Genomic DNA, 12,579 nt, shown 5'->3' with positions numbered 1-12,579 from the left:
CCATCCATTTCTTCTGGTCTCACAGTGAAGGAAACAGTTGTTCATGGATGCAATTAGACCTGCAGTCCATTTCCTTCTCCGATTCCTGGGTCTCCTTCTTCCTCTGTTGCTCCAGGTAAATAAGACCAATTGTTGTATCTTGGATAGCCTCTAAGAAGCTTTTAAGACCCCATACACTACTCACTGAACTAGGAGGTTGTACAGAGACTCTAAAGACAATATTAGGCCAATTGACTGCATAGACCTATGAAACCATGACCCTAAACCTTTGAACCAAGAAAACTGATTCCATGAGGTGTTTAGTTGTACCTCAGCAGTATCAACAGCTGCTGCCTTATTATTATTTTGGCTTTTTTTTAAATTATGAAAGTTGTAGAAGTTTATATTTGTCAATTCACCCACCTTGCCTTTTTTCTGGTGTACAGCTTAGTAATATCAGTTACAGTAGTTAAGCTGTGTAACCATTACCTTTCCAAAAAAACCAAACCAAACCCATTACCATCAAATAGATTCTAACTCATGACTCACTAGACCCTATAGGACAGAGTAGAACTGCCCCATAAGGTTTCCAAGGAGTGGCTGGTGGATTTGAACTACTGACCTTTTGGTTAGCAGCCATAGCTCCCCATAGTTCCTAACCATTGGCCGTCGAGTTGATTCTGACTCATAGCAGACATTACCCTTCGTTGATGCCAGTTTTCCCATCATGATACATAAAAATTCACTACTTCTCAAAAAATGACTACCCTATTCATCCCTCCTCCTGCCCCTGGCAACCACTAGTAACCATTGGTTTCCATATATTTATCTATACTTGTTATTTCATATAAGTGAGACAATACAATATTTGTCTTTTTATGATAGAATTATTTCACTCAACATAATGTCTTTGAGGTTCATTCATGTTATAGCATGTATCAAGACTTCATTTTTCTTTAAGGCTGAGTAGTATTCCATAGTATGTAGGCACCACGTTTTGTTTATCTATTCATCTGTTGATGGACACTTAGGTTGTTTCCACCTTTTTGCTATTGTAAATAGTGTTGCAGTGAACATCAATGTACATATGTCCGTTCATGTTACTGCTTTTAGGTCTCTAGGGTATACCTAGAGTGAAATCACTGGGTCATATGGTAGCTATATTTCTCATTTTTTGAGGTATCATCATACTGTTTTCTACAATGGTTGCATCATTTTACATTCCCACCACCAGCGGATGGGGACTCCAGTCTCCACACATCCTTGCCAACGTTACTTTTTTTCTGTTTTCCTGACCATTGCCAATCTAGTAGGGAGTGAGGTGGTATCTCATTGTAGTTTTGATTTATATCTCTTTAATGGCTAATGAAGATGAGCATTGATGGCACAAGAATTAAGTGCTTAGCTGGCAACCAAAAGGTTGGCAGTTTGAACCCACTCAGTTGCTCTGAGGGAGAAAGATATGGTGATCTGCTTTCATAAAGATTACAGCCAAGAATACTGTATGGGGCAGTTCTACTGTCACATGGGGTCACTATGAGTCAGAGTCGACTCAACGGCACCCAACGACGACAGCAGCTAATGACGATGAGCATATTTTCATGTGCTTGTTGGCTACTTAAATATGCTCTCTGGTAAAGTGTCTGTTCATGTCCTTAGCCAATTTTTGATTGGGTTATTTGTCTTTTTGTTAAGTCATAGAAATTTCAAATGTATTTTGGATATTAGACCTTTTTAGGATATGTGGCTCCCAAAGATTTTTTCCCACAGATTGTCTCTTTAGTTGTTTGATAAAGTCTTTTGATGAACAAAGGTATTTAATTTTTCAGGAGGTTCCTAATGTGTGGGAGTCTTGTCTTCCTAAGTGGAGAGTGAACCCCCCATGGCAGGAGAGAAGAAGCCCAGCCTTTTTTTTTCCTTGAGCTCTCTTCTATCACATCTAGATGTTTTGCACATAGAAGAATATGCAATAAATGTTTGTGGAGTGATTGGTTACTAATTAACTGGAGCAAATCTACCCATGCTTCATAAGGATTTAATCTATAAACAATCAGACTTGTATTAATGACCCCAGTGGCTTCCTTTCATGGTGATAAAAGATCTTGGGGAGAAGGCCAAAAAGATCCTCCTTTTTTTTTTTTTATCATCACTGTAGCTCTTTTTTTTTTTTTTTTTGTAGCTCTCTCATCACAATAAGTAGCTTTCTTAATTGGTATTTCCAGGATAATGCTTGGAAACATTCTCATTGGTATTAAAAACTGTGAGGTAGTTGATTCTGCATTACTGACAGCTCTCAGATGTTCCTTCAGTGATAGCTTATTCATCCTTAAGGGGAGAACATCATACTCACCAAATTTGTCCACTCTGTTATCAGACAGTTGGAATCCAAGGACAGGACATTATCCAGCCCCAAAATAACTTGGATTGTGGCATTCAGGGCTAATGACAAAGTGTAACCCTGTTATAGATTGAATTATGTGCCCCCAAAATATGTGCTGTAAGTCCTAACCTCTATGCCTGTGGTTATAATCCCATTTGAGAATGGGTTGTCTTTGTTATGTTAATGAGGCAGGATTAATGTAGGATATATCTTGAGTCAATCTCTTTTGAGATATAAAAGAGATTAAACGAGCTTGCAGAGGACAGATGGGATAAGACAGGTGCCAAGACACATGGAGATCTCCAAAGAACCAGGAAGCAGAAGCTGAAGACACAAGGACCTTCCTCCAGAGCCGACAGAGAGAAGAAAGCCTTTCCCTAGAGCCAGTGCTCTGAATTTGGACATCTAACCTTCTAATAAGTGCTACGGCTGCTAACCAAAGGGTCGGCAGTTCAAATCCTCCAGGCGCTCCTTGGAAACTCTATGGGGCAGTTCTACTCTGTCCTACAGGGTCGCTATGAGTCGGAATCGACTCAACGGTACTGGGTTTCTGGTTTAGCCTTCTAAACTGGGAGAAAATTAATTTCTGCTTGTTAAAGCCATCTAATGGTATTTCCATTAACAGCAGCATTAGTAACTAAGACAGCCTTCTTCCGTATTACTTACTGCACCACAGATGTTTTTATACTGTGTAATCAGATTAAAATGATGCATAAAACCAGGCCTGAAGGTAATATAAGTCACAAAAAGCAAGAAAGATCTTGAGGAATGCAGGAGTGTGGGTGAGTTGAGTGTGTAGTGAGAGGGTAAACCTAAACCAGAACCAACAAACCCATTGCCACTGAGTCTATTCTGACTCATAGTGACCCTATAGGACAGAGTAGAACTGCCCCATAGAGTTTCCATGGAGCACCTGGTGGATTTGAACTGCCAACCTTTTGGTTAGCGGCCATAGCACTTAACCACTACACCACCACAATTTCCTGTGACAGGGTACTTCCACCCTTAATCTGGATGATAGAAATGTGTTACAGACAGCTGACGTACTTTTAAACTTTTTGTAAAGCATTAACTACAGAGGCCTACCTTCTTCCAGGGTTACCTGTATAAGCCTCTACCTAATTATCAGCAACCTGGAACCCCCCAAGTTCATTGGCTGTTGCTCACATCTAACTCTGAGGCCTGCTTCTAACTTCTTAGCATTTAGATGCCTGGATCTTGGAAGCAAGATAATTGTTCTCTAAGAGATTGCTTTTTATCGAAGGCCTTTTGTTTTAAGTAAGAATCCAAATTTAGATTAAACACAAAGGTTAACCAGTTCACAATGAAACAAAGCTTTTAAGATCTTTGGAGATCTGGGGACTTCCTAGGAACCTTGTAAAAAAATACTTAAGACATATCAGAGATATTTGTGTTGTTACTGTTAGCTTAATTGCAATTAACATGCTGAATCCATGACAACGCAACAACCCTATGTAAAACAAAGACTGTTAATCTGAAATAGGAAATCCTAACAGGTCTTATATGTTAGAGATCTTGAAATGTGATTCCAAACTAAATTTTTCTTTCCTTTTTAGAAAAAGGGGAATTATAAAAAATAAAAGAATGCTTGACTCTGCCAAGGAACTTTAAGTCTAGATCTTAACTCCTTTTCTATTTTTCATTAGTCACATTTACGTAGGAGCTCAAATGTCTGGGATGTACGAATTTCACAAGCACTCTAAACAAGATAACGTTTTTATTCATCACAAGGAAAACCAGCTCTGTGTTTAAGTGCTCAAGCATCTATGTTTACTCTTCTGTTTTGTCTCATTCCCCCTTTATCTACCAGGGCACCTCTCTGACGTTTTCCCAAACTTGTAAAGACTTTTCTTTCTCTTTGTTCACATATGTGCCCATCCATCCAGAATTAGTATTGGTGGGATACGAAGAAGGAAACGGTCATAATGAAATGGGGTGAGATGGGATGGAATGAGGAAGCAGGACTGAAGAGTTCTGTGGAGCACAGCTTATGTTTAAACAGTGACCAACCAATGAAGAATTTTGAATTAAAGGAGAGGTAACTGTCAGTTTAAGGTATTTTAGCATCTCTATTGTAACATTGGAAACCCTGGTGGCATAATGGTTAAGAGTTCTGCTGCTAACCAAAAAAGGTCATCAGTTTAAATCCACCAGGTGCTCCTTGGAAACCCTATAGGGCAGTTCTATTCTGTCCTATAGGGTGGCTATGAGTTGGAATTGACTGGAAGGCAATGGGTATTGTAACATTAGGGGCCCTGGTGGCATAGTGGTTAAGTGTTCGGCTGCTAACCAAAAGGTCAGCAGTTCGAATCCATCAGCAGCTCCTTGGAAACCTTAGGGTGTAGTCCTGCTCTGTTCTATAGGGTCGCCATAAGTCGGACTAGACTCGACAGAAATGGGTTTTTTTTTTTAATTGTGACATGAGAGAAGCCCTGGTGACACAGTGGTTAAGTGCTTGGCTGCTAACTGAGAGATCAGTGTTTTGAACCCACCAACAGCTCTGCAGGAGAAAGATGTGGCAGTCTGCTTCCTTAAATATTTACAACCTTGGAAAACCTGTGGGGCAGTTCTACTCTATCCTGTAGGGTCACTACGAGTCCAAATTGACTGGACGGCAATGGGCTTAGTTTTGGGTTTATTATAACATGAGTTAATGGGCCTAAGATGTCTGGCCTTATGTAATCAGGTTAAATGGCTTCTTTTATTGCCTTTCTATAAAGATGAGGATGGGCCGCCATCTGATATGAGTTGATCAGGCTTCTTAACAATGAATGTATTTTCTCACTCCAAAACAATAAATTTGCAGTTGTTTATAAATCCATCTTATAAATGGCTTATAAATCCATCTTTTTTGCAGGGTAAATTAGTATGAACCTATCTCCCAGGCATTTTATCACCCCTGATTGAACCGAGAAAGCTGTTTGTCACTGGCCCTCAAATCATATCATGTAGATATCCATGTATGCTGAAACCGAAATAACACTGGTGTGAGGGATAAAAATAACTTTAAGTCTTTGTGTTTTAGGGAGAGGTACCTGCACTATACGTATGTATATATTCTAGGAAAATGATTTGTGTAATAAACAAATCTGTGGTTGGTTGGACAAGTGACTTTATTACAGAGCATTCTTATGTTCAGTACTTAGTGTAAAATATTATTTTGATACTTAGCCTTTAATATTAAGAATCAGTGGACTTAATGGAAGTAGTAGCTAATGAAAAAAGATACTGTGTTCACAGAAATACTTCTTAAATCCTAATTTTAAATAATTTATTCCTTTTAGAATGCACATTGATGCTTCACAGGCATTGTAAGACTAGCGGCAACTGGACTGATCCTAGGAGCAGGAGGAGATTGCTGAGACTTAGGGTGAGGCCCTTGGCATAAAGGAGTAGTGTAAGGAGCAGAAAGTAACTGGCCTTACTCCCTCCTTATTCAGTTGGTTTTGTTTTGTGTATTATGCTCTAGAAACGGGCTTTAAACAAAACCTTTTGGATAGTGGTTTGTATTTTCAAGTTGCTTTTATATTTATCATTTCAGAAGATCTAGAAAATATCTCTATAGGCTCATTACTGAATTTTATACACAAGTAAACCAAGAAACACTGATGTTCAATAACTTGCTAGAAAACAGAAAGATGATTAAATGACAAAGCAAGGATGAACTCTCAGTTTTCTGGGCCCAGTTTCCTTCCCACTGAAATCCAGGCAGCAAAGTAGTTTACAGCAGCCACTGTTAGGTGATAAAGAGTTCTTGGGAAGACAGCTTGAAACAAAAATTAACCATGCTTGCTTATGTTAGAATTATTTAACATTTATTGAGGGCCCATGATGTGTATGAGACAGTATGCTAGGTATTGTTGAGTGGGAGAGACTAAAAAAAAATAATAAATCCAAACCCAGGTATCTTATTTAAAGATTCTCAGTATCTTTTGAGGAGAAGAATCAAATTTCTATGGCTGTTATTTCTATGCACCCCCTTTTTCCTTTTTCCCTAAAGTATAGGCACTGCCAGAGTTTCAGTCCTTAGCTATCTCTTAGATTTGCTTTCTTTGAGTTCAGCCATTCTCATGATCTTGACTATCACAGCTCCCAGATTTAACATCTTACCCATCACTCACATTCAGGGCCATTACTTCCAACTATACATCAGATATTTCTACTTGGAATTCTTGTCAACACCTCAAACTCAATAGATCAGAAACAGAACTTATCATGTCCTGCACTCCCTACTTCCATTACCGGGTTACCTATTTCTATGAATAGTATCAACACTGCTCAGATCCCGCAGGTTTAAAATTTCAGAGACAGCTCTGGTTTATTCCTCTCTTATGCTGCCTGTATCCAATCACTCACGAACATTCATATATTCTTTCTTGTAAAGGTCTTTTGAGTTCCTCTTCATTATGTGTCCACTGCCACTAACCTAGCCTAACACCTCATTAACTTATACCCTCTAAGTAGCCTCTCCAACTCCAGTTGTAGTCAAGACTATCAAACTCTCCCAGATTTATCTGCTCAAAGCAGTTTCCCATCATGTCCTTGCTTATTGAAAGTTCGCTGATATGATTGGCCATTAAAAAATGTCTGGAACTCAATGCCTTTAATAATCTAGCCTTAAATTTCTCTTTAAATTAGTTTTTTTTTTGTTATCCCCCCAACCTAACCCCTTTACTCTAGCCAGATTAGTCTTCTCAGGATATCTTGTAGGTGCTAAGCTGACTTCTGACATGATATATTTCTGACTCAAATTGAATTTAAACAACATATATTGACCACTTGTGTGCACAGCAAGTTTGCTCAGCTTGTTCCCAAATCCTAGATATTCTTTTAGGCCTATCTCATTTTGTCTCCTTTGTGAAGCGGTCTCCATTCAGCCCAGCCCACTGCTATCTTTACTCTCTGAACTTCTTTTCTATTAAAAATAACAATGGTTTACTCTCTCATATTTTTAAGCTCTGTAGGTCTTGTATCCTGAACAACATTGTAAGCTCCCCAAGGGCAGGGACTATGTATTTCCTTATTTTGTGCCATATGCTGTATTGTTTAATTGGATTATAAGATATTTGAGATGTTTTGATAGGAACATAAGAAATATATTGGATCAAAGTAGAGGTTCATGCAGAGCTATGTTATTTGGGAGATTATGTTACTTACCCTTCATGTTGGGTATGTGCCTTAAGCATTGGTGCCCTCCCTTTAAAATATTATCAGCCAATGATATTGCAAAGCAAATTTATAGTTTTCTGTACCATGCTTTAATTCCAGATAAATAGTTGCCAAACTCATCAAAATCTGGATTAAGGGTGGGAGAGTGAAGGTAGTGGAAAATGAAAATTGATGATTCTGGGATAGGAAGACACTGAAATGTGAAGATTCAGCTTAGACTCAATCTGCAAACTGTCCTTAATCCACCATTCTGGGTGGTCTCACTGTCCCCAGGCTGACTTATTTTATTGTCAGAAAAGGACTGCCTGGTGTAGTCATGTAAATATTATAGTGCTTTTTTTTTGGGGGGGTAACAGTTTTTTGTTAAGGGGATGGATATAAATAGAGTACTTGAGGTTGTTTATTTGCTATGTAAACACAGACATCTTTTGGTTCTCACTGGGCCGTTAATAGTAAAACATAAAAAAAAAGTATTTTGGAATGATTAAGACTTGTTGCAATAGATACCAGAAACTTAAAATTGTTTAGAGATTTCACTAATATATTTAAAATACAATTTAGTTCTGAGTCCAGGTTTAGTCACATATTGTTTTTAAATAATCACTTGCTAGATTTATGATTTATGAGCACTGGTGACAGAGTGGTTAAAGTGCTCGGCTGCTAAGCAAAAAGTCAGTGGTTCTAACTGACCAGCCGCTCCATGGGAGAAAGATGCGTCGGTTTGCTTCCGTAAAGATTTACAGCCTTGGAAACGCTATAGACTAGTTCTACTCTGTCCTGCAGGGTTGTTATGAGTCGGAATCTACTGTACAGCAGGGAAGTAGGTTTTGTTTGGTTAGATTTATGGAGTCATGACCTCTCTTTAGGCTCCAAAACAATCAGAGCATTGGAAAAAGGAACCACTGAATTCATGGATTTTTAGTTAGAGATGGACCCCTACCGAGCCTTTGTTTATCCTTGAAAACAACTTCCTTCTGCCAAGTTGTAGAATACTCCTGGCCAAAGATTTTCATTAAAATTTACGAATTGTTGGCTCTGTGTAAACCTAGTCTGTGTCTGATATGTTTAATTTCTGAGTTACTAAATAGATTATGCAATTTCCTTGATTCATATATAGTTAAAAGAGCTATCTGCAGTCTCTAGTCCGAACTTGCCAATTTCTAGCTGTGCAGTGTGTTTTCAGAAAATTACTTACCTTTTCTGAATCTATTTCCTCATTTGTAAAACAGTGATAATAACAACTACCCTGTCTACATTGTGGAGTGTTGAGAGGTTCAAGTGAGATAATGAATGTGAATCACCTTGTGAAAATGCCAGATCATTCTGCACTGTTTGGTTTACCTTCAGCAGTCACTATGTATTTTCTTTCCATATTGAAGGAAACTGCCATTACAGATTAAAGAAACTCCACCGAGCCCTTAAAAACAGGGTTTTCACTTGTGCTCTACATTTCTGGTTTAATTGCAAAGGTGCTGGAGGTTTGGGGAGTGTCTCCTTTGCATTTTGCCACATTGAGCCCCTAGCAGAAGCACTGAGAATACTTGTTGACAAACTGATTAGATTATCAAATCTCTAGTTAAGAAAGGAAACAGAAAAAACCTCATACTTGCAGCCTAATTTAAAGCAGACAAGGCAGATTAGTTATCCCAAACCTCCCTGGAATTTGCTAAAATCTGCCATCCGCAGAATTTTACTACATACTGTTCTGGTCCTAACATTGAACACTGGATCTCCTTACCTGCTACCTTCAAGGTTGACAGTTGAGGATCCTTTTGTGTTCACTCTCAGAAGCAAGCTCCAGGTCTTCAGTAAATCCAATCTACGTGCCCCTTAGAGAGCCAACCCTTGCTGGTGAGCTGCACAGTGAGGGTCCTGAAAGCACACCGCATTCACAGGATGCTTCCTCTTTAAGCAAGAGTCTTTGAAAAGATAAGTTCCTGCTATTTTCAAGAAAGGGAGGGCAGGGCACATTCGCTAGCCAACATATACAGATTCTTCTTCCTCTTTCAGATTAGTCCCCAAACTCAAAGCATGCTTGTGTTTGGCTTCTCTGGTGCAAAGTGGGGGTGGGGTGGAGAGGGAGGAAGAATAGAAACTGGAGACTTGTATCTTGTTGTGTGTATAAATGAGCTTTTATTCCTGGCTCCAGCAACAGAATCCTCAGGAAATCACACAGCTGCTCTGAGATGGGAAGCAGGGAAGAGTGTACTCTGTTCAGCTTAGTTGTCTCTGATTTTTTAAAATATTTTTATTGTGCTTTAAGTGAAAGTTTACAAATCAAGTCAGTCTCTCATACAAAACCTTACATACACCTTGCTATGTACTCCTAGTTGCTCTTCCCCTAATGAAACAGCACACTCCTTCTCTCCACCCTGTATTCCCCGTGTCCATTCAGCCAGCTTCTGTCCCCTTCTGCCTTCTCATCTCCCCTCCAGACAGGAGCTGCCCACATAGTCTCATGTGTCTACTTGATCCAAGAAGCCCACTCCTCACCAGTATCATTTTCTGTCTTATAGTTCAGTCCAATCCCTGTCTGAAGAGTTGGCTTTGGGGCTGGTTCCTGTCTTGAGTAACAGAAGGTCTGGGGACCATGACCTCTGGGGTCTCTCTGGTTTTTATGATTGGGGAATGGTTAGACCATTTGTAGGAGGAAAAAATAAGCCTACTAAAAAAAAAAGTATATGCTAATATAACTGGCATGTGAAACTTGATCCTATGATCCTAGGCAAAATAAATTTCCTATCTCTCTCTTTCCTTTATGACACTTATGGCCCTATCCACATTCTAAAAAGCCTTTTCTTTTCTGGTGCATTGTATTTTGGAAAATAATTATTTTAGCCTGAGCTTTGTTTCTTGGAATCTCCAGAATAACCAATTGCCTCCACTAGGTTAAAAGTAGATTTTTTTTCCTGTCTAACTGAGAATGGTCTGGAGTGACTGGGTTCACTGTCAGTGGTCCTATGTGTTAGGAATTTGGGAGCCAGGTAGGTGGTCTTGGGCTTTGGCTAGGCTCTGGGATGTTAGAGCGTGGGGTGTTTATCTGACTTCTATAGAATAGGTAACATGGCAATTAAGCATAACATCAAGGCAGCGATGTTTTGAGCCAGATGGATAAGAACTTGATATGAATTAGTTACTTCAATCATACTGAGTTATATTAAGAAGATTCTATATGGGAATGGACATAACTTATGTTCATTTTAACACCTTTGGAAGGTGATCCCACCCCATAACTAATAACTGGTTTAATGTACTCAGTAAAGCATGAGCCTAGCAATCCACTCTGGCTTGCTACCTGCTACAGGAACAAAGCCATTTACCCAACCTTTGCATTTCTAAATACCAGAATTACCTCACAGCCAACCTGGGGCCAGAGTTTTAAGGCTCCTGGAATCTTCATTTCTTTTTGCAGAGTCGTTGGTTGTGGTGGTGGTGGTGGTTGGAGAAAAAGATCATCCAAAAAAATTAAATGTGAGATAATATTTGTATCTAAGATCAGACTTTTAAATCCTTCCCATGGTGTCTTTTACTAAGTAAACTGACATTCCAACTAGAATTTCTTCACCTGAGTTTGAATCCCCAGAGATCTAGGGGAAAGTTCATAAGGGAAACAGAGGGTGAGTATCACTTACCCCCTAGTCTGGAATGTTACAGCCATCTTGAGCTATGGTGAAAGGTGTTCATATTCAGGTAATGGAGAAAAGAGAAAGGGGCTAGATCCTTGAGCTGCAAGATGGCACCACTATAGCTGAGGAGCTTCTTTGTGCTCCATTACTTGTTTCCTCCCTTAGCTGCTTCTCTTCCTCCTGATTTATGGGAAGGGCCATGCTCCACCCATCCCAAAATGGGTTTTTGCCTTGTACAGCTATATCCATTTATACCATATTTGCTGTAATTGCCAGCAGATTCCTTGTCTTTTTTCTTTGTTCATCCTTTCTTTTCTTCCCTGACCATCTTCGTTACGTACCCATCCTCACATCTTCTATTTTTGCAGGAGAAGGTGAAGTGCCCAGGATGATACTGCTTTGCTGCCATATTTCCAATTTTTCTCATTTCCCCAGATTCTTACAGTTGTTACTTTCTCACTGAGGTAGAGAGAACCAAGTAAGGAATGAGTGGGAAGAGGGGAAATAACATGTAGTTGGATGAGGAATCTGCCTTAATGAAGTAGTACTTAGTAGAAAGTTAGGGTATTTCCAGCCATACAGCATTTACATATTAGCCATCAGCCACAGGATTAATAGCTTACATAGACTCATAGAGCTGGAAGGGGCCTTGAAAACTCATCTTGTTTAGACTTTTTTATTAGATTGAACTTCTGAGGGTATGGTATATCTGATTCATTATTGTGTCCCCAGCTTTTAGCTCATTGCCTTGTTTGGATTGTTGAATAAATATATCTATTCCACCTTTCTCGTATTACAGATGAGGATACTGAGGCCAGAAAGAAAGGCACTCTGTCAAGATGTATTGCTTTTGCCACACAATCAAGAGGAGTCATATTTTTTTTCCTCTAGGACTGAAAATGTTCCACAATCAATGGTAATAATATTTTGGAAGGGTGGCTAAAGAGTGTTACCATGCCCATAGCCCAGTTATATACACACATGTACACTAATCTACACAGGCTGAGATAGCCTTGAATACCCTTTTGTTCCAGCTTGTAGCAACTTAGTCAATGACAAAAATCAATCTGTGAAAATATGTCTGTCACCACTTTTTGTCTTCTTCCTGCCCCATGGCCTATCCCATGGGTATGAAACAACCCTAAGTTATCACTTCTGGTGAGGCAGGGCCACTTTGAGAATGCTGGGTGAGTTTAAATGAACCCTGTACAATAGAACAGCATAGAGCACCTCGGAGAGATGGTGCAACTCATTTAAGCCAACACTCCTACATTATTTTGCACTGTCCCATATGGGAAGTCCTGGTGGTGCTGTGGTTAGGCATTCAGCTGCTAACCAGAAGGCCAGCAGTTCAAATCCACCAGCTCCATCTTGGAGACCCTGTGGGACAGTTCTACTCTGTCC

At 39.5% G+C, this 12,579-nt stretch overlaps 1 protein-coding gene across 1 annotated transcript in view; it reads right to left on the bottom strand.

The window, feature by feature from the left end:
- Positions 1-9,572, bottom strand: part of CYSLTR1 (cysteinyl leukotriene receptor 1) — a 57,828-nt gene extending 48,256 nt beyond the window's left edge. The window contains exon 1 of the mRNA XM_049873318.1: positions 9,288-9,572. The gene's annotated coding sequence lies outside the window, so the exon portion shown is untranslated. The remainder of the gene's footprint in view (positions 1-9,287) is intronic.
- Between the last annotated feature and the right edge of the window lie 3,007 nt (positions 9,573-12,579).

Source organism: Elephas maximus, chromosome X (genome assembly GCF_024166365.1).
Source record: "Elephas maximus indicus isolate mEleMax1 chromosome X, mEleMax1 primary haplotype, whole genome shotgun sequence".
Lineage (NCBI taxonomy): Eukaryota > Metazoa > Chordata > Mammalia > Proboscidea > Elephantidae > Elephas > Elephas maximus.
Note: the sequence above shows the minus strand (reverse complement) of the source record. Positions and strands in the feature narration are given on the sequence as shown.